The sequence below is a fragment of the Sceloporus undulatus genome, chromosome 2 (genome assembly GCF_019175285.1).
Source record: "Sceloporus undulatus isolate JIND9_A2432 ecotype Alabama chromosome 2, SceUnd_v1.1, whole genome shotgun sequence".
NCBI lineage: Eukaryota > Metazoa > Chordata > Lepidosauria > Squamata > Phrynosomatidae > Sceloporus > Sceloporus undulatus.
This window is the reverse complement of record NC_056523.1, coordinates 328,422,092-328,443,852: the sequence shown is the minus strand read 5'-3', so window position 1 is coordinate 328,443,852 and position 21,761 is coordinate 328,422,092. Positions and strand designations below refer to the sequence as shown.

The 21,761-nt window shown below is 40.9% G+C and overlaps 1 protein-coding gene and 1 long non-coding RNA gene across 2 annotated transcripts in view; one reads left to right on the top strand and one right to left on the bottom strand.

The window, feature by feature from the left end:
* LOC121923143 overlaps positions 1–21,500 on the top strand; it is a 37,698-nt gene extending 16,198 nt beyond the window's left edge. The window contains exons 2-3 of the long non-coding RNA XR_006102322.1: positions 14,738–14,791; positions 21,363–21,500. This is a non-coding gene — a long non-coding RNA (uncharacterized LOC121923143). The remainder of the gene's footprint in view (positions 1–14,737; positions 14,792–21,362) is intronic.
* CELF4 (CUGBP Elav-like family member 4) overlaps positions 1–21,761 on the bottom strand; it is an 817,890-nt gene that overhangs the window by 734,834 nt on the left and 61,295 nt on the right. The window lies entirely within an intron of this gene.

Sequence of the window (21,761 nt, the reverse complement as noted above, 5' to 3'; positions counted from 1 at the left end):
ACAGCACTTGGTATTTATTGTTGGTCTCCCATCCAAGTACTAACCACAGCTGATCCTACTTAGCTTCCAAGAGCAGAAGGGATCAAGCGCCTTTAGCACATCTAGTCCCTGCCAGAGCTTACTACCTTGCATTTCTTTAAACTATCTCATGCATAATGTTTTTAATCTTTTGATGGGCAGGAAGAGCAAATCCTTCCAATTTTAAATCCCCATGTATTTTGCAGGATGGAACTGAGCCCCCATGGAGGAACACAATTATGCCTGCACTGTTTTTCAGTGTTTTTCCCCCCTGGTCTCTTTTGTAACAAAGTTTCTTGAAGTATACCAGAGAGATATGTGAGCAAGCATCTAAGAGTTAGCCTTCATTTGTGATTTTACGATAACGTGTAATTCAAGTCTGCCTGTACTTGACCAAGGTTGAAACCCACACTGCTACATGGTAATTAGATTTTTAAAATATTTTCCCCCTCTGGTTTATTTATATAGCAGTAATTACCTCCAGCACATGTTCAGAGTGACTGCTTGTCTTTCCCAATCAGAGTTTGTACCCTTTCCTCCATGTTCCTCTACGGAATTGAAGTAGTTACCCATTGTTCCACCAGAGCTTTCTTTTTTTTTTTAATCACTCGTGGGCCTCTAGAACCCAAAGAAAACAATGGGGGATAGACTTCCCCCTATAGGTATCTGCTCTTTCATTTGGTCTTTTATCACTTAGCTTACCATTCAGTAACACACAGGGCTCATCTGCATTTGCCATAATACTCCTGGCTGCCCCTGAAGTATTCTGACCCCAAATTTTCTCCAAATCCCCCCTTATCTGTTGCTGTTTTTTGGTGAATGATGAGTGTCTGCCTTCCTATGTGGTCCCTTTGAGCTGGTCATTGCTTCCGCTGCAGGTGCAGGTCACTATGAGTTCAAAAAGGGCTTTTTTGGATATGTCCGCAGCAAAAGGAAGAAGAAGGAAACGATAGGGCCACTGCGTGCAGAAGATGGCAAAATGCTAACAGAAGACAGAGAAAAGGCAGAATTACTCAACACCTTCTTTGCCTCAGTCTTCTCAGAAAAGGCAAAGGGGCTCAACCTGAGGATAATGGAGCAGAGGACAGAAAAGAGGAATTTCAGCACAGAATAAGTAAAGAGATAGTACAGGAATACCTGTTCAACCTAAACGAATATAAGTCTCCAGGACCAGATGAACTACATTCAAGGGTATTAAAAGAACTGGCAAATGTCATATCAGAGCCATTGGCAATAATCTTTGAGAACTCCTGGAGAACAGGAGAAATCCCAGCAGAATGGAGGAGGGCAAACGTTGTCCCCATCTTCACAAAGGGGAAAAAAAGAGGATCCAAACAATTATCGTCCAGTTAGTCTGACATCAATACCAGGAAAGATTCTAGAGCAGATCATTAAAAAGAGAGTCTGTGAACATCTAGAAGGCAATGCCATAATCACAAAAAGTCAACATGGGTTTCAGAGAAAGAAGTCATGCCAGACAAACCTGATCTCTTTTTTTGATAAAATTACCAACTTTTTAGATGAAGGGAATGCTGTGGATGTAGTATATCCTGACTTCAGTAAGGCCTTTGACAAAGTTCCCCATGATATTCTTACAAACAAGCTTGTAAAATGTGGGTTAGACAAAGTAACTGTTACATGGATTTGTAATTGGTTGACTGGCCGAAGTCAAAGAGTGCTCAACAATGGCTCCTTTTCATCCTGGAGAGAAGTGACTGGTGGGGTCCCACAGGGCTCTGTCCTGGGCCCAGTGTTATTCAACATCTTTATCAATGACTTGGAGGACAAAATTAGGGGCATACTTATCAAATTTGCAGATGACACCAAATTAAGGGGAATAGCTAATACTCCAGAGGACAGGATCAAGATTCAAAATGACCTGAACAGACTAGAAAACTGGGCCATAGCTAACAAAATGAAATTCAACACAGAGAAATGTAAGGTATTGCACTTAGGGTGGAAAAACGAAAAGCACAGATATAGGATGGAGGACACCTGGCTGAATGAAACTACGTGTGAAAGGGATCTAGGAGTCCAAGTAGACCACAAGTTGAACATGAGTCAACAGTGCAATGCGGCAGCTAACAAGGCCAATGCGATTTTAGGCTGCATCAATAGAAGTATAGTGTCTAGATCAAGGGAAGTCATAGTGCCACTCTATTCTGCTCTGGTCAGGCCCCACCTGGAATATTGTGTCCAGTTCTGGGCACCACAATTCAAAAAGGACATTGAGAAACTGGAGCGTGTCCAAAGGAGGACAACTAAAATGGTGAAAGGTCTGGAAGCCATGCCCTACAAGGAACGACTTAGGGAGCTGGGGATGTTTAGTCTGGAGAAGAGAAGATTAAGAGGTGATATGATAGCCCTGTTCAAATATTTGAAGAGATGTCATATTAAGGAGGGAGCAAGCTTGTTTTCTGCTGCCCCAGAGACTAGGACCCGAAGCAATGGATGCAAACTGCAAGAAAAGAGATTCCACCACAACATTAGGAGGAACTTCCTGACAGTAAGGGCTGTTTGACAGTGGAACAAACTCCCTCAGAGTGTAGTGAAGTCTCCTTCCTTGGAGGTCTTCAAGCAGAGGCTGGATGGTCATCTGTCGAGGATGCTTTGATTGTGATTTCCTACATGGCAGGGGGTTGGACTGGATGGCCCCTGTGGTCTCTTCCAACTCTATGATTCTATGATTCTAGAAAGAGACACCTTAGAGCACCTTGTGTCTGAAGAACAATATGGCAGGGATGCTTGCATGGGCCATGTGGGAAGAAAGCTGGCCATTGTCATCAAATTTTGCTCTGGGTTTTCTGGAAAACCCGAAGCAAAAGGTAAGTCTTTTTAATGTAGGACAAAAGGTGTAAACCCAGAATTAGGTGCTTGAATTGCATTGTAAAAACAACTTGGACCTGATTTGAAGTTTTGGGCCTGTGTAATGCCAATAGCATGTAGCAAGTCTAGGGTGGTGCTGGAATTCATGGTTTATAAACAACATAGACAAGCCCACAGTTGCATTTGTGGACTGCACAGCCCAAATTAACTAATGCTTCTTACAAATATTTCCAAGCATATCTTCCGCTTTTCCAAATAGCTTTACACTGCCTTCATCTGCCCACAAGGATAGCACAATGTTGAGGTGGAGCTTTCCAGGAGAAGCAGTTTATTTTGAGGGGAGAAAAGAGGCAGTGATGGGAGTTGAGGGCCACAAAGCAGCACTGAAGGCCACATGAAGTCCCAAGTTGAGGTTTGCCTAGCTATATAGCAACTATCTCCCTTCCCCCATTAGATCTGCCTGGCCTCTTCTTTCTTGTCCTTTATTGCTAGCCAAACAGAGACTAACTGCAGGATTTGGCAATTGACTCTGTATTACTACTTGCCATTTTCCTCCACAAGACCATCTGCTCCCTGTGGTTTCTTAACTGGATTCCTTGGTTTCTGTTATTGACTTAAATGTTGAATTTTATACATAGATTAGTATTTTTTTTCAGATTGGTGTGCTTTCTATCTTGTCTGTTTAATATTTGCTAGTCTATTTGACAATTGTTCTGATGTTTTTATGCATGACTGTTACATTGCCTTAAATGTCCTTTAGGACAGAAAGGCAGCATACATTTTAAATAAAGGGAGGAATAAATATGCAGGCGTGTGTGTGAATTTAGTCTAAGAAGAGACAAGAAAGAGCTGAGAGAGTGGAGAGTGTTACCCACCAACATAGCATTTTGAGTTTCTCACTGGATCATTGCCTGGCTTAACTAATAACTTGCTGTCTCTGTCATCACATCTGGAACCTTGTTGCAGATTTACCCAAGAAAATCTATGGTTAGTTTTCAAAGCTGACTGGCATTAGGTTTAAAATTGACACGCAAGACAATCAAGCTCCAGAAATCAAAAGTATGAATAAATTCCCAGTAAAGAAGCAATACTATTTTACTTTTACTTTTCTGTATTAGACCCTCCATGTAAAATCACAGTGTAACAGCTACCATCATCATGGTCAGCTTTCCAAGACATCTATTTCTATTTCTTGGTTAGAAGTAGAATGCTGCAAAGGTGATTGGTAACTGGTAACTTATTACTTGCGGGGGGGGGGGGGTGTCAGTGAATCCTCATTGCATTTATGGGAGCTGCTCCAGGGCTTATGAGAATGATCCACTGTGCCGATTCCCATTTGCCAAATAATTAAAGCACCATGGATAGCTCCTTTAAAACCTGCATAGATTTAATTGCTCTAAAATCATGGAAGCTCCAGCCAGCTCTGCAATGCCGAATAAGGTACGACAGTTGACCTGCTTAAATGTAGCAATTGTTCTATTCTTGATCTCTTCCCCTTTCTGCATAGACAACTGTCTGCAAATATTCAGTGATATTGCAAGATCGTCTTTCACCTTGCCGTTACTTCAGTGCTCTTGAATTGATTTCTCTGGGCAAAATTCAGATTGAATTTGAATCTGAAGGCCCACCCAGTTCCAATAGCTGCTCTATAGGAGAAAGTTCTTCTCTTTGGCACTGTTGTGCCCACACAGAGGAAAGTTGTAGGACAGAAAGTTGGGGGCTATGCTTCTCTGGTCTTCAACAGAACAATTTCAAGAGACCGGTCAAAAAAGCCACACCAAGCCCAGAAAAGAGTCTCTGACCAGAGGGACTATTTTTTTTGCATGACAAAATGGAGTAGGTGGCTCTGTTCTGGAGTGAGGAGTGGACAAATCTCCTTCCACAGCACCTTGAGGTCTAAATCAGATGTGTGCATGAGTTATGGCTCTTCAAAAGAATGTTGAACAGAAACACCCATCAGTCCTAGCCATCATCCCCAACAGTGATGGAAGCTGAAGTCCAAATATATGGATGAACCAAATCTGCCCACCCTTTTTACAAACAGTCTATACCCAGAACACCAGTGAATACATGAGTACCTTGGTGGCTGCTTAGCCTCTCAAAGTCTTTGCACCTAGAAACTCAATTTGAGGGCAACTAAAACAGAGCAGATTTGATACTTGAAGGAGTTCACTTTTCTTAACTAAATGCATAATGTCCTGAGGCCAAGTGGAGAAGTACAAACAACATCTCAACAGACACATTGGACCACCCTGTACAAGACAACATCAAGCATATTGGAGGAAATGACAAATTCCATCTAGTCCCCAAATGGCTATCATTTAAGATTCTCCTCCTGTCTTGTCCTTTCCTCCTCCATGGAGGAAATGGGGTGCAGAGTAAACAAAATAGCAGCACTATCCAAATATATGATGGCACATGCCCCGATTACATCCCATTTGGACTACTCTAATGCAGTCTAGGTGGGTCTGTCTTTGGAAATTGTTTGAAAACATTAGTGAGTTCAAAATTCCACAGCAAGAATGTTGGCCAGAGACAGTTATAGAGAGTATATAACTTCCTTGTTAAAATAGCATCACTGACTACTGATTCATTTCCAGGGATAACTGAAAGTGCTGGTTATGATCTATAAAGCCCTATACAGCTTTGTTGCAGACTATCTAAAAGACTGTCTTCCCTGCATGAACCTGCCAGAGTTTAATCTCATTAGGAAAAAGCTTTCTTTTGATTCCACCACCATCACTTAGCTCACTTGGTGAGGACATAAGAGAGGGCCTTCTCAGTGGTTGCTCCCACTCTCTGGAACTCCCTTCCACAAGAGGCTAGGCTGGCCTCCTCTCTGCTCTGTTCCTGCTGGCAGGCAAAGACTTTTTTGTTCAAGCAGGCTTTTAATATGTAATTACTCTCAGGGAAGCTTCTTATTGGGTTGTGTGCAGTGTTTATTACGGTTTTAACTTCAGTACTTTTTAGCATAATTTTATACTGTGTAAATCAAATGATTTTTAAAAATATATTATTGTTAATAATAATAATAATAATAATAATAATAATAATAATAATAATATTTATTTGTATACCGCCCTGTGGCGAACCAATCCGGGCGGTTGACAACAGTGAATTATAACAGAGTAAAATATAAAATTAAAAACATTATAATCCCTCCCCTCCTTATAAAAGTATTAAAAAATATGACAGATTAAAAACACAATATCAAAACATAAAATATAGTTAAAACAAACTAAAAACCCTGGTGTCCCTCTGGAGATCCTCAACCATCACTGAAGATGGGGCCACGAGAGGAAAGAGGGGATCAGGGAGCCCAGGCCGGGATGGTTAATCTGGAAAGGCCTGCCGGAAGAGATCCGTCTTGACAGCTTTTTTAAAGCTGTCTAATGATGTCAACTGACGGATCTCATTCGGCAGGTCGTTCCAGAGTTTGGGGGTTAAGTTTGTAACCAGTTTTATCTATGAGTAGCCGAGGTCCCATACCAGGAAAAAGGTGGCCTATGCATAATACAAAATGGTTTTTATCTTTGAGCAGCATAGAAAAGCTATACACTGAAGATGTAGTAGAAAGCTTACTGACACTTCTAACTCACAATGGGCTGTTACAGACAGGCCAAAATAAAGCTGCTTCAGTCACTTTGGAGGTATGCTGTTTAAGTGATACATGCGTCCTAAGAATCCGGAAGTCACACCAAAGCCACACTCTAGTCCTTAGGACTGAAGCATGGCTTTGGTGCGGCTTCCAGACTCTTAGGATGCATGCATCATTTAAACAGCATACTTCCAAAGTGACCGAAGCAGCTTTATTTTGGCCTGTCTCTACGGGGCCTACAGCCTCCTGTTGGTTGGACCCATTCAGTCGATTGTGGAATGGTGCATCAACACATTGGTAAATTCCATTGGCTGAATGGGTCTGCTCAAGGCAGGACTATCAACAAAATTTAGGCTAAAATTTGATTGCCCTTTCATTTTTTGATAAAGGCTTCAGCAGTACTCCTTTTTGAAAGATCAGCACAGTCGTACACTGCCAGATTCAAAGAAATATACCATAAAAATTATCTGTACCAATGTCCAAGAAATCCCTCCTCCTCTGTATTGTTGCCAGCCATCTCCAATAAAAATCTGGCCTCTTTTTATTGTGTATTTGGTTCTCATTGCATGCAAGGCAATTAGAGAGCGGATCCAACTAGTGAACACCAGTTCTTTTGCTAGCTTTGTGAAATTAAGGATCATCATAAAGACATTATGGGACACAGAGATGTCCATGAATGTTTCCGTTAATGTGACATTATGCCCTGATTGGATTCATGGGCCTTGGAATAGATCGTGTAATGCTGTCACAGCAATGGGAACTATGCTCCTAAGTGACATTTGGGGGATAGATAAGGACATTACAACAACTAGCTGTCTCAGGCTGGAAAACTGCTGGTGACTGACAATGGTGTAAAAGTGATTACTCTGGCACTTTTTCGGAGGTTGTCTCAGAATGCTAACCTAATCAGGTGGCATAATTGTTATGTTCCACAATCAGTTTTGCAGCTGAGTGATTCATTCCAACTTTGGCACAATGGCGTTGGTGTCATTTAACTCTGATATAGTCTTGTTGTTAACTGCCTTCAAGTTGACTTCAACCCATGGTGATTTTATGAATGAGAGACCTCCAAGTCACTCTATCCTCAGCTGCCCTGCTCAGTTCTTGCAGACTCATGACTGTGGATTCTCTGATTGAATCTATCCACATGGAATGTGGTCATTATAGTCCTTTTACTGAGTCCTTTCTTGTCCTGATATGGCCAAAAGGACCCCAGTGTAGTAACTTTAGCTTCTAGGGAGAGTTTGGGCCTGATTTATGCTAGGACTTGTTTATTAGCAATCCACGGTATTCTCAGAACTCTTCTCCAACACCATAACTCAAATAAGCTGATTTTTCTTCCCATCAGCTTTCTTCACTCTCCACCTTTCCCAACCATGTATAGAAAAATGAGAAATATGATGACTGGTGTAGCTACTCAGGCATAAGTTTACACTCTCAGAGGGCAGCTATAAAGGAACTAGATAAAATTCTCAGGTATAAAAAATATAAATGAATACCAAAGTCTGGATCATCTATGTCATGGTATTCTCAGCTTCTGTACATGGATATGAAAGCTGAACATTGAAGAAAGTTGACAGGAATCAACTAATTTGAAACATGGTGCTGGAGTATAGTTCTATGGATACTATAAACTACCAAAATAAATAAAATAAATAAATTGCTGAATCCAATAGACCTCTTGGAGGTCTCTCAGTCACAAAGTCAGCATAACCTCAAGCCAGCTTCATGGCAAATAACAACTTCTTGAAGGTGTCATCATTATAAATTCCCAGATTCAACTTCTTAAGAGACTCATACCTAGAAAAGAACTACATAAACTGGGTATGTTTAGCCTGGGTAAGAGAAGTTTACGAGGTGACATGATAACCATGATTAAATATTTGAAAAGATGTGATACTGGCGATGGAGGAGCAAGCTTGTTTTCAGAGACTAGGACATGGAGCAATGGATTCAGACTATAGGAAAAGGGATTCCAACTAAACATGAGGAAGGACTTCTTGATGGTAAGAGATGTTCATCAGTGGAACACACTGCCTAGGAGTGTGGTGGAGTCTGAGAGTTTTTAAGCAGAGACTGGATGGCCATCTGTTAGGAATGCTTGGATTGTGTATTCCTGCATGGCAGAGGGTTGGACTAGATGAATCTTGGGGTCTCATTGAACTCTACAATGCTATGATTCTATGAAAATACCATGATCCCATCTCAAACTGAGATAGCTCCCAAAACTATGTCTTTCTACTGCCTTTTAAGTCCTCATTACCTCTAAAGCACCTTGGGTCCCCAGGAAAGCTATCTATCCAGGAACTGAGTGAGCTCTTTTATTTTATTTTATTTTTAAAGACACCAGCACTCTTATTTTTTCTTGGCTTAAAACTCTTCTTGCTTGAGCCTGGTATCTCCATTATTTATTAGTATCTATTTTTTATTATCTCTTTATTTATAGCTAAAGCGGTTGCATAATCCTGAGTCTCTATTATTCATTTTGCAAAGCGTCAACGACTCACAGGAGCAGGGAAACCTATATACATCAAAAGAAGACAGAGCTCCCTGCCTTCAGCTGTTAGTCAATGGACACAAAAATGTAGATACCAAACCAAGAAGGAATGAAAGACAATTGCATAAGAGACTATTAACTGCATGAGAGACAAACACCAACACAGCTGTCCTTTATACCATTAGTTATTGTATGATGATACCAAATTTTGAACCACAGGGTTCACCACACATTCAAAGGCAACTTTGGGTTATAGTTTGGCAGTCATAGATTTCCAAGGAATGTGGGAATATATCATTAAATACCAAATCAGAATCATCCACGCCACAATATTTCCATTTTCTTTGCATAAATGTAAAAGCTGGACAGTGAAGAAAGCTGAATGATAGAGAATCAACTCATCTGAGATGAGCTGCTGGAGAAGAGTTGTATGGACACCATGGACTGATAAAAAGAGAAATAAATGGGTCCTAGAGCAAACTGAGCCTCAACTCTCCCTAGGAGCCAAGAACTGAGGCTGTTTACTTTGAACATAGGATGGGACATGTCATTTTTGTTTTTGTTGTTGTTCGTCTTCAAGTTTTTTCTGACTTATAGTGACCTTAAAATGAACCCATCATGGAGTTTTATTGGCCAGATTTGTTCAGAGGGTGTTTTCCATTGCCCTCCTCTGTGGCTGAGAAAGTTTTACTTGCTCGAAGTCACCAGTGGGTTTCTACGACCAAGTGGAGATTTGATTCTGGTCTCCAGCATCCAAACCAGTGCACCACACTGATTTTTCAGACAGCATGACTGACTTGAAAAAAGAATAATTCTCAGTAAAGTGGAAATCTTTAGGAAAACATGGGGACCACAAAACAGGTGGACTGATTCAGTCAAGGAATCACATCCTTAAGTTTGCAAGACCTGAGCAGAGCTCTTGATGATCACTAAGGCTGCCACTTGTACCAGCTTTGGGGCCCTCCCCTGTGACATCACAAGGGATCCTCCCTAAGTCTCAGACCTGGGCACTAAAGACTCACATCCTGGATACACCAAACCTGACAACCCTATAAGACAATTAATTTTATGTGAAGTCGAAGGCTTTCATGGTTGGCATGCATATTTTTTTTGTTGGTTTTGCGGGCTATGTGTCCATGTTCTAGAAGAGTTTATTCCTGATGTTTCTCTGAAGATGCCAGCCACAGATGTAGGTGCAACATCAGGAATAAACTCTTCTAGAACATGGACACATAGCCTGAAAAAGCCACAAAAATTAATTTTATTATTGTGAGTTTCAGAGAATTGTTACTCTTCCTATGTTTCCTACTCTTGTTTTCTGGAATGCTTCTAGCTCTTGTTTGCTGTTTAGATTTGTTTTTTAGACTGTTTTCATTGATGTTATTTGCCAGAATGTTATCATTTTGAATTCTGAATATTTTTTTACCTTGATTTTAAATCACCTAGTAATGGTTGCTAAATATGCATATGAATAGAATAGCTAATATTAACAATAATAGTAATGTGAGTCAGAGGTTGTGCAAGCCAGACCTCAGAGAGGCATAAAACTGGCCTTGGCCTTCTTCCCAATCCATCCAAAGAGCTTAACAATTCTTGCAAAAGGAAGACTTGTGAAAGTGTTGGCAAACAGTGTCATTAGCATTCCATATGAAGAGCATGATCTCAGAAGTGCTTGGGATTAATTTAGGGTGGCTAATTTAACTTTGACAAACAGCTCCTTGGGTTTCACTGGCTGTCCTGGCAAAGGATGTAGCAGCTTGAGTAATCTTCACACGTTTATCTGCCAGCAAAGTTCCTAATAATATTCTAATAGTGGGATTTTCTGGTGTTGCGGAGGGGGAAATGAAAATGGATGCTTTTCAGAAATGGGGTCAACCTTGTACATGTTAACCCTTCCCCATCTCAGTGACAACAACAATGTAATTGTATGCTACATGGTAAGACTATGGATAATATCCTGCATTGGAGCAAACTCTACCCGTGCATGTGAAGAATCATAGAATCACAGAATCATAGAGTTGGAAGAACTCTACTCCCTCAGAGTGTGATGGAGTCTTCTTTGGTGGTCTTTAAACAGAGGCTGGATGATCATCTGTCAGGGGTGCTTTGATTGTAAATTCTTGCATGGCAGGAGGTTGGAATGGATGGCCCTTGGGGTCTATTTCAACTCTATGACTCTGTGATTCTATTATTCTATGAAGAGATCTCAAGGGCCATGAAGACCAACCCCATTCTGCCATGCAGGTAGACACAATCCAAGCATCCCCGACAGATGGTCATCTAGCCTCTGTTTAAAAATCTCCAAAGAAGGAGAGTCCACCACTCTCCAAGGCAGCATCTTTCACTGTCAAACAGCTCTTACTGTCATGAAGTTCTTCCTAATGTTGAGGTGGAATCTTTTTTCCTGTAGTTTAATCCACTGGTCTATGTCCTGGGAACTGTAGTTTGTTGTGGCTTCAGAGTTTTTCTTTGGTGCCATAACAAACAATAGTTCTGAGAAATGCATAGTATTGAGCCGTGGCAGTTAAAGTGGTGTCAAACTGGATTATTTCTGTGTGGATGCAGCCTAAGACACAAACCAAGGGATTCAAATTGCAAGAACAGAGATTCCATCTAAGCATTAGGAAGAACTTCTTCATGGTAAGAGCTGTTTAACAATGCAATAGACTTCCATAGTGGGTAGTGGACTCACCTTCTTTGGAGATGTTTAAAGAGAGTTTGGATGACCATATCTTAGGAGTGTTTTATTCGTCCATAGCAGGGGAGGATTTTATGTTCTCCATGGTAAGGGGTTTGACTAATATGTCCTCCTTGCTGTACCTTCTAACTCTGGCCCAAGACAGCCAAAAGCACTGTGCTTCCACTGATACTAGGGTTAGGGACCGCACACTAACCACATGGTCCCTAACCCTAACACAGCACGGTGCCGGCCTAATGGTGGTGTCCCATCCACACAGGCGCCAACATCTTGACGTAAGTGACGTGCAGCATATACACATCACTGCACATTACTTACGTCACCGGCACGCCAATGGCGCACTCATGACGTGTGCTGTGCGCTTTAAAAAGAACCCGTTTTTTCTGGGTTCTTTGTACTCCGGAGGGACACCGAGCAGTTTGGCTGCTGCAGTGTCCCTTCATAGGGAAACAGGCCATGTCCAGTCCAGCCCTTTTCACAGGTATGTACTGGGCCTCTGATTCTGTATGAAAATCATTTTTTCTAAAAATGAAGAACTTGACTTATTGCACATCATTTTTGCTAACCAGGTTGAGGTTCAACATTTTCCATCCCTACCAAAACAATGAGAATAATCATTGAAAGGGGGATTTTCTCCAGCACAATCAGGTTTGCTATGGTTATTATCCTGCCTATGCTGCTAAATGAAGGCTGATGCAAGTACTTCCATTACAACCAGCTCCCAGAAGAATCCCCCGTTGAACCTGTACAGCAGTGGATTTGCTTAACCCGTATTTCTAATGCTGTTTGTTCTGAGCCAGCAGGCCTTGGGTTCCATGGGGAATGTTTGAACTTAAATCCTAATCCATATCAGCAAAGGCCAAGGGAACAGTGAAAAGTAGGAAACATAACTCTAAAGCTTATTTTGCTTTATCTTGTTTTGTTTCCCATTGTCCAATCAGTTTGTGCCTCTGAATAGTCACAATGGCACAAGAATAATACAGGTTGAGTCTCCCTTACCCGAAAGGCTTGAGACCAGAAGTGTTTCGGCTTATTTGCATATACATAATTTGCTACCTAGGAGATGGGATTCAAGTGTAAACATGAAATTCATTTATGTTTTGTATACACCTTACAAACATAGTCTGAACACTATGCACAATATTTTCATGATTTTGTTCATGAAACAAAGTTTGTGTACAGTGAGCCATTGGAAACCAAAGGTGTCACTTATCTCATGTGGACAATTTTGGATTTTTGAATATTTTGGATGAGGGAGACTTAGCCTGTACTGGACAAAGTGCTACACTGAGGAGAAGAAGGATCATTTTATGCTTTTGAACTCACATACATTGGTTGTGTAATATCACCTTATTAGTAAACTGCAACTCTGTGCAACAGAATGTGCACACTAGTGTGAATGTGCATGTACAATGCTCAACCATATACAAATGCAGAACCATGTACAAGGAGCACACACAACCATTCACAATGCAGATCCATATGAAATATGCATGGAAATTCATCCACAATGCACAACTGTGAAAAAAGCACAATTTATGTAAATTTGCTTCCTCAACCCTGAACTGTGTGCAGCTGTTTCACGTTGGAGAAATTTGTCCAGCTACTTCCACTGGGGAACGTACACACACACAAGATACCAAAAGGCTTCCACACAGCAATTACAAATTGTTACTAAACAGCAACTTAGTGAATTGCCTTTCTGGATTGCAGGAACAGTTACAAATATTGATCAGTATAACTATTAAAGTAACTGCTTTCTCTTAGAAAGCAACATTCCACATTCTTATGATGTTACCATATTTCATTGTAAATTGTGTAAAGGAGAAACATCTAAGAAAATTTGAAAGAATCAGGGGAGAAAAATCAAATAGTGTCCCTAAATCATGAAGGTCATGTAAGGTAGGGAAGTCTGGATCTTCATACCCAACGTCAACGGCTATCGATGACTCCTAGTCATGGTGGCTGCATATAACCCCCATGATCAGAGGCAGCATATCTCCTGCTACCATGATTGAGCTCTTGAAGTATCTAAAGTACCATCATAAAGGAGGGTACAGGTTTGTTCTCTGCTGCCCCAGAAGATAGGACCAGGTCTAAAGGTTTTAATTAACAGGAGGGTAGAATTCAGTTGAACATTAGAAGGAATTTTTTGACCGTAAGACTAGTTTGGCAATGGAGCTAATTGCCTAGAGAAGTGGGGGGCATCTCTCTCTGGATGTCTTCAAAAACAAGCTACCTGCTAGGCATGCTCTAGACAGAGATCCTGCATTGAGCAAGGGATTGGATGTGATGACCTATGAGGCCTTTTCCAGTTCTATGTTTCTATGATTCTACCTGTTCCCATGGACATGAGCTGCCTTGCTGGTCCCATAGATAATGTTTTGGCAGTGGTAGGAAGCACTGGTAGTAGGTACTGGGTCTAATTCAGCCTTGGTTACATCCAGTCCTATGATCCTGAGCAAGACTTCTTCCTCATGGCTCAAGGCACAATAGCAGGGAAAGTTCAGTCTGGGCTGCTAAAACAGACTCTACCACAGTAAAACTGCATTTACTACTTAAATCTAAGCATGCAGGGCTTAGAGAGGGAAAACTTTGCAACAACTCTGCTTGAACTGAAAGTCAAACAGCTGCCTCAGTTCTGGCCCAAGCCAGCATTGTTCTCTTGGCCCTCCCTTCTTACTGCACAGCAGCTGTAAAACAGAGAATTAAGTTAGCAGGTCCCTGAGAATTGCCTCACTCACAAGCAGGATAATTCGTACTCTCTCAGCATAATAAGCCACAACTCCTAGATCAGACAACTGCTGAATTCCCACATTAAGGGCAGCTAATTGCAAACATGTGGCGTTAAATGCTGGATGCCTGGGCGAATAGCAAAGTCAAGGTGTATTTCAATGGGGGGGTGTAATGGGGAAGATGTGCTCCCGACATTTTTTTTGGCAGATTTTGCGATCTGACCTACACTACAAGAAGCACCCACTGGTGGGCGCCTTTATAAAAACAATTCTGGCACACTTTGAAAAGTTATATTGCAAATGAAGAAAGCCATGCCAATGTATATGAGATCTTTGTTTTAATTTTTCTCGATTTCATGTTGCAGGGCATGGACCAAGGGAGAAATGCAAAACTGGCAACAGAGGAAATAGCCTTAAAAGTGAGTCTAGAGTCTTAAATAATATTTGAAAATTTTCTCACTCTTGGTGAGAAAGGGTGTGTCAACATTCTTGACACATTACAAGAGGTTTTGTGATGGTTTCCTTTCCCCCCTCACCATCTGGAGATTTTTCTCCAAAGATTTCACTGATGCTAAAATGTTATATTTTATACACAAGACAAACTTTTGAGGTAAAATATATTGCATAAGTGCAAATGAAAATGTTTGCTTAATCATGTGCATGCACACACACACACATTTTTGTGTGCCTTCAAGTCATTTACAACTTATGGAGTTTTCTTGGAAGGTTTATTCAAAAGGGGCTTGCTATTTCCTTCACATGAGTCTGAGAGAGTGTGACTTGCCAAGGTCACTCTGTGAGTTTCCATGGATGAACAGGAATTCAAACCCTGCTCCCAAGAGCTGTAGTCCAGTGCTGAAACCACTACATCACACTGCTTTGCCATTTCTATCTCTGTTTCTGTAGTAATTGCATCCTTCTGGATTTAAGGACAAATTTGTGAGGAATGCTATTGGTTATCTTTTTAAATCATGTATATATGAGAAAACCAATTTTTTCTGTGCAACATCTCTTTTGTGAAATTTTCACAAAAACATCCCATGCAATGACTGTCATTTTCACCAAGAGAGAAAACAAATATTTCCTTGATAGTTTTACCTGACATTTTCACATCACAAAGGGTTTTTGGAAAATGTTCTTCACAGAATTTCATTTTTTGTGTGTGAAAAAAATAGTGTTTTGGACATAAACCTTTTCCCAACAAAAAAACATGTTTCCAGAAACCACACATTTTGGTGTGCGCTTGCCCACCCTTGAAATAATTGTGGGGGTTTGGAAAACAGTTTCAGGCTGTGAAAACCCCAATTTTTCCAGGCTGAAACATTCACATTTCTGCTTAGAATAATTTCCCAAACATTTTGGGATATGAAGATATTAGGCAAAAGCTTTGTAAAAATTTTGCCTCTGGGTTATTCCTCCCAACCAGGTTTTCCTGAGTGTCGGAAAACTCATTTTATTTTTCAGTCTGAAATCAATAAAGGTTACTATTATTTCCATAAGTAATACAGACTGAATTAAATCAGAGATCTTCTTGATCACATAGAAACAGCCCATTAAAATTTAGTTACTGTCGGTTGCTCCTTGCTCCAAGGGTAAAGCCATGTCCAAAGGTAGGACAATGTGGCAGTAAAGATACGGGAACTTAAACAGACTGCCACCTCCTGTTGTCTTTGCATCCCGTTCAGATTGTGAAAGAATATATGGAAACCATGAAAACCTTTGTAGTACTAGCCATTTTTCAATGATCCTTCTTCCCTCCCCTTTCAACAAATGCCAACAAGGGAGACAGAACAGAAGCTCAGCTTTCCAAGATTAACAAAGGAGGGTGCCCAAAGCTACTTTCGAGAAGGTCATCCAGAGACAAGGGGAAAGGAAGTCTGTTTTTGCTTTGACAAAGGAAGGGAGATGGGTGACACTATGCTAATGAAGCCTGTTCTCTCCCCAGATGAGTCACTCAGCAGCGGTGAGGTCTCTGTCCTGCCTGTTGATTCATATATTTCCCCTTCAGTGCCATCAGGGAGAAAGTCTTAAAAGGTTTGGTTGGATGACCTACCCACTAACAAGTCTGGGTATGATTGTGTTATTTATTTGGCATTAGCATAGGGTCACCCCAAAAGCTCATTCTCCTACCGGGAAGACAGATCCTCAGGGTTATTTGTACTAGGAGGGAGGACAGAGAGAGAGAAAGGGAAAGAAATTGAAAAGGACAGACTGTGATAGACCAGATGGAGGAAAAGTTAGAGGAAAAAGGAATGTGGAACAAAGGGTTAGCAAGGATCAGAAATTTGATTTGGGGATAGGAAATCACTTTGGTACCACCAACCCAATCTTTAGGCCAAATGGTTTATCTACAAAATATTGATGTGATCAAGACGGCCCTTTCCACATGGGCCAAATAAAACATCTGCCCCCAATCCCACAGCGATCAGTCCAGAAGTTTTATGTGGGCCACATATGGCCTATGGGCTACACTTTCCCATTCTGATTTAAGGTGGGCTCTGTGAGCCAATATGGTGTAATGGTTTGAGCATTGGATTATGATTCTGGGATACCAGGATTCAAATCTCCACTTGGCCATGAAACCCACTGGGTGACCCTGGGCATATCACACTCTTTCAGCCTCAGAGTATGTCAATGGCAAGCCCCCTGTGAAAAAACCTGCCAACAAAACCCCATAATAGGTTCACTTTAGGGTCACCATATGTCCAAAATGACTTGAAGGCACACAACAGCAAACAACAATTGTGTGTTTGACCTCATTGTCTCTGACAATATTTTATGATCAAAGTTCCCAGGAACCCACTGCAGCTTAAAATATAAAAGACCCATAGCAAGAGGGGGTATATGTGTCATGCCTCCTCTTTCTTAAATCTTGAGTCCAGAAAAGGTCTTCTTTTCCTGGATGACATATCTCAGAATTCAGTGGTAATGCTGGCGGGAAGATTCTGGGAAATGTTCATCCCAAAAGGTACATTTCCAAACTGTCCTTTAAACAAGTGAAGTTTTGAAGTGCACCATTGGTCTACAAACTGAAGCACAAGTTTTACACTGCTTTCAAATCATTTGTGACATGGTGGCTCTACTCCCCCTGTTAGTTATTTAATAGTTATTTACTGAGGTGAGCAGCTCCAGCACAGGACATAAAACACAACCCTTTTGTACAACACCAGCAGTCAATTCGATGGGAACAATCAATTGGGTATTGACGAGTTCCATGTCTTTTATTTTCATCTTGTCATAGCAGTTAGCACCCACTTCATCTGAAAGAGGTTTCTGACAATTGACCCAAGGATAGATACTCTCCCCCCCCCTGGTTTTGTTTTCTTCTCTCCTTCTGTATTGACCAACTTTGGGCATCTCATTAGGGACAGCAGCTCAGTCTGTGGAATGTTAACCTTATTGATCCATTTTTAGCTTTTTCTCAGAATTGCTACTGATGCTGACCCTGCCCTCTCTCACATTGTCTCTCTCTCACATTCTCTCTCTCTCACACACACACACACACACTCATACATACTACCGTTTCACATCAAGCATACCATTTCACATCAAGCTAACTTTGGTGGCATGTTCCTTCTTACTACACATATCCATATTGGGGGGGAGGGGAGGATATTTTTAAATTTCTATAAATGTTTTGTCTAAGACGATTCTCTGTATCAGAGCTCAGAGATTCTTACTTCTCCAACTATAGCTCCCCAAACCCCCCAGCCCATAGTCCAAAAAAGTTCTACTCTACATTCGACAAGCTGACTTTTAACAGCTACATTTCGTTACTGCTTCATACTGAACTAAGCAATCTCTAAGGGATTTACAACGTATAAGCTAAGCTAATTGTTCCTAACAAGCTGAGTCCTCATTTTAGTGACTTTGGAAAGATGCCAGGCTGAGTCAATCCTGGAGCCCCTGCTAGAATTGAACTTACAACCTTGTGGCTTTGAGTGAGTGGCTGCAGTACCAGCAGTTAACCATTGCACCACCAGGGCTCCTTGTAATTTGACTTTTATGGATGAGAATAACCAGTCCTCTAATTGTTTGTTTGTTCTGTTTGATCTTTTGGAATTGCTAAATCTGGAGAACTGTTCTGTCTAATTTAAATCCACACATTCTTTTTAATCATGCATTGGCCCAAAGGATGCACTTTCTTATTGAAGCAAACAGGCATTTTACAGTAACTCTGGGGGGAAATGGCCTTTAGCTATTTGAGTATATACCAGAATATTGAGGACTAGAAACCTCATTGCAAAAAAGGTTGGAATTTCCCAGATGTTTTAGGTCCCTGTGCAATCCTAATCATGCACTGTACCAACCTATGGGGCATCTACACTCTAGAAATAACGTAGTTTGACAACACCTTTAGTGCTGTAGGTCTAGTCTATGGAATCCTAAAATTTGAAGTTTTACAAAGTCTTCAGCCTTCTCCGTCAAAGAGTGCTGGTGCAGCACAAAGGTACAAATCTCAGAATTCTGTAGGATGGTAGTTAAAGTGGGGGCAAACTGCATTATTTATACAGTATAGATGCACCCCAAGATGAGGACACACAGCTTTGTCTCATAAAGGCTTTTAGTGCTTTCGTTCTGCTGGGATTCTAAACGGATATTGAATCCAGATGTCTTCCTTTTTCAAATTAGATCACATCAGATATCCCAGAAAATCTTATATAGATCTATGTAACTTTGCAAGTTTAACACTCAGGAAAAAAAAGATGCTTGCTCATCAAGAACTAACAGTATTGTTACTGACCTGTCTCTCCCCACCCCTTCTTCTTTAAAGACAACTATTATGGATTTTTCACACACTGCAGTCTTTCGGACAGCAATTAATTTCCCCCATAAATGAAACACCTTTCATATTGCTTTATCTGGGATAGATTAAATTGACATCTACGCAGCCCGTTGGCCAGCATAACCCATCTGTTAGCATTAAAGCTTTGTGGAACATCTTTGGGTTTTTTTCCCTCCTCCTCCTCCAGCCACCCTTCCAATTTCTTCCTGAAAATTGAAAGGGATTAGGTTAGGATTAGGTTAGTGTTTTAATCAGAAAGTCAAAAAAGATGGATTGACGATATTTTCACCTGGATAAGACACTAGAGATTCTCGCTCACCATGGTCTTGTAACACAACAATGCTTTTACCTTGACTCAATATGGTTTTGGAGTAGTTTCTCATCTCTCATCTCATTAAAAAATGGGAAAGAAACACAGGATTATGATGCACCATTATGGTAAATATGCTACAGAGTACAACTCTAGTCAAATTATTCCCCTGCCTGCAGCACATTTAGGCATAAACATATAGCTCACAACCACCAGTTCTTCATATTTTGAGCAGCAGGTAGTTACAGTTGCATGGTATATATAGACACTCACTCAAACCCATCATGGCTGCAATCTGGAGTGTATTCACATAATTACAGCAGTTTGAAACCACTTTAACTATCACAGGTCCATCCTATGGAGTCTTGGAATCAATAGTTTGGGGGGACATGTAGACTTCTCCGGGTATTCCCCTGAAATACAGCCAGAGAATCCAAAATATTTCATCAAACTACAAGTCCCAGGAACCAATAAGGCAGAGACATGGGAATTAGAATTGTATGATGGTGCAATAATTGCATAATTTCCATAAAGGGCTGAGGATGTCCTTCTTGAATTATGATGTGTGAAGGTGTCACTTAACCTGTGCTGCCACTAAATATGAAAACTTCCATGGGGTGAAGTGGGTAAGAGATGCTACTACTACTACTACTACTACTAATAATAATAATAATAATAATACATTCCATAATCTCACAGTTACCATGAACAGTGAGGGCTTTGTACCCACCTCTGCCACCAACATAAGAACCTCCTCCTCTCCTACAGCTGTGACTACCAACTGCAGGGACCTCCTATATGCTCTCAAGATAAATGTGTGAGATATATGTAACTTATATTCCTACTGGGAGAACCTGTATGGTGTAGTGGTTTAAGTGCTGGGCAAGGACTGTGGGAGATCAGGGTTTGAATCTATGGCTCAGCCATGGAAACCCACTGGATGATATTGGGCAAGTCACAGTCTCTCAGTCTCAGAGATCGGCAATGGCAAACCCCCTATGAACAAATCTGGCCAAGAAAACCATGCAATAAGTTTGCTTGGGAGTTGCCATAATTCAGATACAACAGGCAGCCATCTCTTTAAAAAAAAGCCAACAATTATTGGTAAACCAATAGTATTGACATTCTAGCCCAAGTCATGAACTGTGTACCATTTGGCATATTCTGTATCCCTTAGCTGGCTTGGTGTCTTCTGGATGCATTGCTACCCCAACATCAGTGCTATAGAAAGATTCAGTCATCAGTCACATCAGCTTCTGTGAATGGAAATGGAGAGGACGCCATCTTGTTTTGTCACTTCAGCAAAATGCCTTAGCTGACCAAATTTTTGAGAAAAGTCTTGTTCTTGGAGAAACTCGGATTCCTTGGTTGGATCCATCTATTAAGCAGTGCCTCTATGAAGAGCAACCTTTGCCTGTTTCAGATCTCAGGGCAAGCAGGAAACCCCATGGTGCTATCTGAACACCATAGGAGGTGAACAGAAGATTATCTCAGGAGGGAGCTGAGAGCAGAAAGGAGGAGTAACCCATGATGTAAAATCCCTTGAGTGCTTCTAAAGACACAGATTTGGGTAGGTTAAAATTACACATCTCTCTCTCAACACTCACTCTTCTTTTTGTTGTTTTCTTTCTTTTGTATGTAAAGTACTATTCGGGAAGCAAGGAGATTGCTGATCAAAGCCTAAGGTTTTTTAAAAAGGAAGAGAGTCTCAAGAGGGTGGAGAATCTTTTTAATTAATGAATTTTGGAGGAGGGGGGAAGGAGCTAAGTGATGGCATTCAGATTGTTGTAATTATTAATTTCTTCAATAAAGTGATAAATCTCCAGGTGCAATACCTATTGACTATATCCTTTTGTGTTAACTATACCACTAGCTCTCTTCTTCTTCTTCTTAGATGAAGGAAAGCTGAATGGAATTAAAAGGCCTGTGATCGCAGCTATCAAGATGAGCAGGGAGAGGAAACGTTTCTGAGACAGACAGTCAATGGAGAATACTCCTTGCTGTACATCTGTACATTACTCTTGGATTCCTATTCACACAAGAAGCTGATGTGACCCAGTGGAAAGCATGTTGGATTAGATAAGAAGAGATAAGTCTTCAACAAAAGAATGGACTTTCAGAATATATGAACTGTCTCAATATATTCAACTGTGGATGGGTGAAAATTTCATTTCAGTTCATTACACACACACACACACCCCTACTGAAAGTCACACATTTCTTTATTTTTAAACCCATCTGAATATGGAAAAACTAAAAGAGATCAATTAATTCATCCAAGCCTAGGGCTTTC